Source organism: Bemisia tabaci, chromosome 7 (assembly GCF_918797505.1).
Source record: "Bemisia tabaci chromosome 7, PGI_BMITA_v3".
Taxonomy (NCBI): domain Eukaryota; kingdom Metazoa; phylum Arthropoda; class Insecta; order Hemiptera; family Aleyrodidae; genus Bemisia; species Bemisia tabaci.
Genome location: NC_092799.1, coordinates 45,050,803 through 45,056,802, shown reverse-complemented (window position 1 = coordinate 45,056,802; position 6,000 = coordinate 45,050,803). Strand labels below are relative to the sequence as shown.

General features: G+C 39.5%; 1 protein-coding gene across 1 annotated transcript in view; it reads left to right on the top strand.

Annotated features, from left to right (window-relative positions):
* Nucleotides 1–283: 283 nt before the first annotated feature.
* The window catches only part of LOC109039742 (calcitonin gene-related peptide type 1 receptor), a 164,117-nt gene continuing 158,400 nt past the window's right edge, over nucleotides 284–6,000 (top strand). Inside the window, exon 1 of the mRNA XM_072302231.1 lies at nucleotides 284–741. The gene's annotated coding sequence lies outside the window, so the exon portion shown is untranslated. The remainder of the gene's footprint in view (nucleotides 742–6,000) is intronic.

Genomic DNA, 6,000 nt, shown 5'->3' with positions numbered 1-6,000 from the left:
GGCAAAACTGTTTTCCTCCATGTAAATCCGTTGAGATTATCGACTTAAGATGTGGCAAGCTGTTTCACCGAGAATCGATTATTTACATTTAAATGAGGGGGGCGGCGGGGGTGTTGCCAAATCTCAAGAATCGCCGCTGGTGCAGAGACGTGACGTCACGCGCGGACCGATAAAGCGGACACGTAATTCTGCTAAACGATCTGCAAACTCTCTTTCGACCGTGAAACCGATGCGGAGTCAAGTCTGATACAAATGAACTTCGAATGTAGTTGGAGACTATCAAACGTAAGTTACCGCGCTGAGGACGATGAGAGCTGAACCGAGACAGGAAAAGGGCATTTAAAGAATTGGACGGGAATGCCGAATGCGTTTGGAAGTGAAACAAGCTCATCTCCTTGTTTTTAGAGCTAATTGCCGGCCCAATCTTTTCATTTGCTGGCCTTGAACCCATGTTGCCAAACGGCGATAGCCTGGCGCTGTGGAGATTCATAGTATAAACAAAGTCGAGCGGCAACCGATCATCTATAATTAAGGTGCGTTCACGCGGTCTCGTGCCTCTGGTTCGGAATTCGGGTCATTTTCGTGCATTTCCAACTCATTATGAAATCAATGTACCTACTTTAGGACGCATAATACATCAGAGAAAAAGTAACGAGAAACAACTTAATCGGTTCGAAACGATAATAAACGATAATACTTAAAATAGCACGGGGGTCTTCGAAGGAATCACCGGTGGAATCTGTGAGTAAAGCCTATTCTCAATTCTCTCAGTGCGTAATTCTTGTCACTAATCATCAAGACTAGATGAATTAACTGTTTTTTTTTTATTTTCTTAATATGCCTGTGAAATAGGTCTCTTTTTTTTGCATATGTTTGTCATGTCTTTTTTTTGCCTATTCGTTTTTCTGACTAGGAACATTTTTTTTCCAACTTCACGTTCATATCTTTTAATCTAATAATGACTTCCCGAGTATTTTTTTTTGCCATCATGTAATCAGGGCAGGAGAATCGAATTAGCTTCAAGCCTAAATAATTTTAATGCTTGTATGTATTGCCCTGTACTTTTGACGAATGAACTTTGATATGTATGATTTTCATATGGGAAATTAATCGACGTCATTCAAAGAGATCAAGTTGAATTGCAAAGTTTTACTTCAAATTATTGATTGAAAGTATAATAATTTATTCAATTAAGAACGGTTGCAAATTTTCTTCTAATTTTTTTGTAAGGTGCATTCCATGAAAAGGTCTTTTGTTGCCCCTATCCCTGGGTGTTTTCTCAGCAAACCTGGAGATTGCACCAGATTGCGGCTGAAATAAAACCCTCTCGTGATGAGCCTAAATTGAAAGTTTTATTTTGAGCTCAAAGTTGCTTTTAGTGAATCAGCATCGCAAATTTTATCTACATTTAAAAGCGCAGGCGTACTTGGTAAAATTGTACACTTTGCATTTCCATATCGTAAAAACCAGGTATGAATTCCGCAGCGGAAAATGACATCTGAGAATTTTCTCGTTTCGAGGTTTCGTTTAAACCACATTTAAATTAATTACCCCGGGCTCTTTATGAAATGCTCCTTTATGGAAGGCTCTTTTTTGTCATTTTGACGAAAATATTGCGTTGAAACAAATTCTTAAATAAATTTAAGAATAAGTTGTCGAACAACAACGAGTGTAACTTTGCAACGGAGCAATGTGATTGCGTTCCTCTGACAGCTGACTTTGACCTATTCATTTCTCGAAAACCTCCGACGTCTGGTGCAAATTTCAAGCAATGATAGGTGGATTGCATTTTGCAAAAAGGAACCAGAAGCATTGCCATGTTGCTAAGATTTTGCAATTCCACCCTTGGCAATAAAACTACTGTCATTGCGCAAATATATGGAATATACACTATTGTCCTTTTACAGTTTTTAGCGTATAAAATAGAAAATGTTTATATGTGATCAGGTCTTTCTCCCCGCACCAAAGAAGTTCCACAATTACAACAACATTTCAATGCTCTTGGTTCCTTTTTGCAAAATGCAATCCAGGTACAGGGCCGGATTAAGGGGGATCACCCATTGCGTTAAACACAGTGCGGTCAGGAGCGGTTGACGTGAAACGCATAGCGCCTACAAGACTGCAGGAATACTTCACGCATTGCGCCAAACACAGTTCTATCATCGCGGCGCAGGCGCAGCGGCGGCGGAATAAGTTAAAATTATTCAACCACATTTATGTTTGTTCTTTCATAATTTTTTTATTCATTTCTTATAAATGGAGGACATTGTCCACACAGAGGTAGGTTTACGGAACTTAACTTCCACGCAAAGTTCCGTGAAATTTTACCAGTAGTGTTGACGGGGCTTTCACAAAAAATGTATCCAATATGAGTAGGTAAACGCGTCTTATGCACCCCTCCCCCTCCGGCATGCTCACCTGAAGGTTTTTATTGATGTTTCAAAACGAATGAGAAGGGGGCGGCAAAATACAGGCGGCCCATGGGCGGCAAGTAGGTAAATCTGGCCCTGTCCAGGTATAGATGCATTGGTTATGATAAAAAAAAAAAAAATCTTTATAGAAAAGCTTTATAGAAAATGTTTTTATCAAGACTCGAACTCCCATACTTGAACTATGCATGATGAAAATGTTAAAACAAGGAGGGTTCGACAGCATCAAACTCTGGGAAAATTAACACTTTGACATACTTCGGGTTTAAGGTGGTTTTCTGGATGTGTGAACTCATTTGTCGGCATTTACAAGGAGTACAACAGCGATGAGGTGAGCGGCAAGTCGAACTTTTCAAACTTTAGAGCGTGGGCCTGACATTTGATCAGGGTGAAGCCTCAAAGGCATACCGCTCCCTCCCCCTTCCACCTCTTTGAGGTTCAGCTCATTGTGTAAATCTTATCACAACTACCACGCGGCTCGAATCGCTGCTTTTTCGTTCTGTTGAGGCCGTGTACGATGATAATAGCGCCTGGGATTCAGAAATACGACTATTACTGCTCGGTAGTTGTCCGTGTTGCATACACGATGATTTGAAGGCGCTCAGATTTGTTTTAAACTCTTGGCATCAGGCGAAGCCGTGGGTGTTTTAACGAACCTTTGAGTCCTTATCGAAGAACATAACTATTGACAATCACAGCTCAGTGTTCTCCGAATCCTAAAATTTACAGCCCAATTAGGCCGAAGCCTAAATTTGTAGCCATAACCTGCAATTTTTTTTCTTTTTGAAACCACACATTTTATATCGTAAGGAATTTTATTTGAGCAAAAAGCAGCGTAATGGCAGGACTGCAGGAGGCCAATTACATGACAACTTTTTTAACGTCTCATTGGTGCAACGCGTCTTTCTAATTTTAAGTGCGCAGACTGAATTTAAAGTGCACTTGTCGCAATAAGCCCCATTACGTTAGGACACTGTGCACTGTGGTAGGTGCTCAACTTTTCCGTACTTACTGCATCTAATAGTTTCACTTGACTCATCTAACACATGTTTTTGACTAGAGTCACTTGAAAAAGAGGTCAGTGTGAGTGTACTATATACCATTAAACGTTATTACCAGAAATTCTTACCTTTAAGCAAAAACTTTTTAAAATAGTAAAGACACTCATGTGCACGTCAATTTTTCGTAAAAATTGACGCGCACGTGAGTGTCTTTACCTTTTTAAAAAGTTTTTAACAAAGTTCGTGTGCGAGGTTCTTGATAGTCATTTTTATTTACTTTCCAAGAGTTAAAGCTCTTCAGTAGAAAATTGTAGCCAATTGTCCTCAGATAATCCAGCTTCTTCTTGTTGTATGCATGTAGTAGTTAGTGCGTTCTACGTAGAAGTACCTAACAGGGATATACTTATTGAGGACTCTAACTTTTTTGACCTACCTCCTAGCTTTCACTTCGCAAAACTCTCCCACACACTCATGATACATGAAACCATTAGCCAATATTTTTTCAATACTAACACACCATGACATGAGTTTTTCAAGGTAGATAAGAACAAAATGAGAAACTACATTTTAGTGACTCGTTACTTTTTTTCAATTTGATCAAATACTCAAAATACTTCATCAAACTACTTGATCAAATACTTTCGTGCAAGAACGATATACGAGTGCAATGAGTGACACAGTTGACCATCACAAGCTGAAGCAATTGAAGGCGCTCCGGCTTTTTTAATGGCCGGGTCGGGATGCAACTATTCGTGTTCTCCGGATGTCAGTGTTGCATACACACAAAATTGCAGGCGCTCTGACTATTCCCGGCAAAACTTGCCGCTGCGATCGATCGATGGCTCTACACTGAAAAAAAAAAAACACACATTGGATCAAGAGTCTGGACTCCAGCTTCTGGAAGCTTAAATCTGATTGAATTAAGAGTATTTTTTCTAGTCGATGTTTTTAGGAGTCTGGACTTAGATCCAATAAGTTTTTTTTCCAGTGTAGTGGTGTCGTCTATAATGCATGTACACATCAGTAAACCTCGAAATTCGGATGAATCTTGTATCACACCTTGCCAGCATTGCGAAATGGTGCACATTTCCGCGAATCATCCGCCAAAAATATTTGCACAAAGGCATCGCACTGGAAAACACATTGGATCTAGAGTCCAGACTCTTGAAAACATTGACAAGAAAAAATACTCTAGATTCAATCGGATTTTTGCTTGAATCAAAACGAAATCCGCTGAAATTAAGAGGCTTGGTTCTTGATTCAAGCTAGACTCTGATTGAATCAAGAGTACTTTTTCTTGTCGATGTTTTTAAGAGTCTGGGCTCTAGATCCAATGCATGTGTTTTTTTTCCAGTGCGCGGATTTCAATCCCGCAAATCACGACCTATGATAGCAGTGATAGTCTAAAATTTGCGCATCGTGCTCAGAATGGCTTTTTATAAGAAACCATGCCAAAGAACACTGATAAGCCGGAAAAAAGTCGCGGATTTTTATGTTTAAAATAAGTATCTGAAATATTCAAGAATTTCGAGATCCAAGAAAACCTGTCACCCTAAAAATATCGTTGATCCCACAATAGGTAGTATGAGCAGGGAGTCAAAACGCCTTCAATTTTTTGAACGCAATACGGACATCCGTCGAGGTTGTATAATTGTACCAAGGCGCCGTAGCAAACGCGTCCCATTGTTCATCGTTACAGACGAATATAAGTTGAGAGAGGAAAGTCATAATGCTTTCAATTTTAAACATACATGTTTTTGGGCAAAATGAGGGACGACGTTTCTCCATTTGCGACGTTGCAGACTTCCTTAGAAATTTAATTTTTTTTTCGAGAAGCTGGTCAACATGAAACTTAAATTCTCCATGATTTTTCGTATTCGATAGCAGAAGATTTGGTTCAAAATTTAAAGTCGTAAATTTGGATTGAAGATTCTTAGCATCTGCCGACGGAAGAAAATGAAACGCAGTTACTAAAAATATCCTTCTGCACTGAAAATCTTGAAAGTAGATAGACATTTTTCAAGATGTATACCTCTTTGAAAGTTTCAAAAGAATTCTACAGTGCCCCAGCGTTTTTTTGAAAATTTATTCACCTTTTGCGAAATTTTTCACTTTTTCTTACGAAACAAGGGTTGCATGTGAATTCGGGGTGGTTTTCCACGGGCAGCACGGGCCTCCTACGGGGCCGGGGCCCCGGTACCAGGGACCCAGTATCTCCCCCTTTGTGGCGGGCCTGCTAGCAACGCTGCCGCATGCGGAATATGGTAGGTCAATAATTAATGGATGCGATATTTACATGAAGTAAATAAAATGAGAAGATTCAGAAGAAGTTTTAAGTGTGTACATAATAATTGCCGATCACGTGATTCGAGTGATTGCCGCATGAAAAGCCTCAATTTTATTTATTTGTCTATCATTAATCTACTTAATGCTTTTTTTTCTAATTTAATTAAATACTCAAACTGCCCGCCCTATCTCCGTCCAACGACGACTTACGAGTGCAATGAGTGACACATTTTGTTATCAAGAACGCAAAAAATTGCAGTCGCTCCGGCTTTTTCAATGGCTAA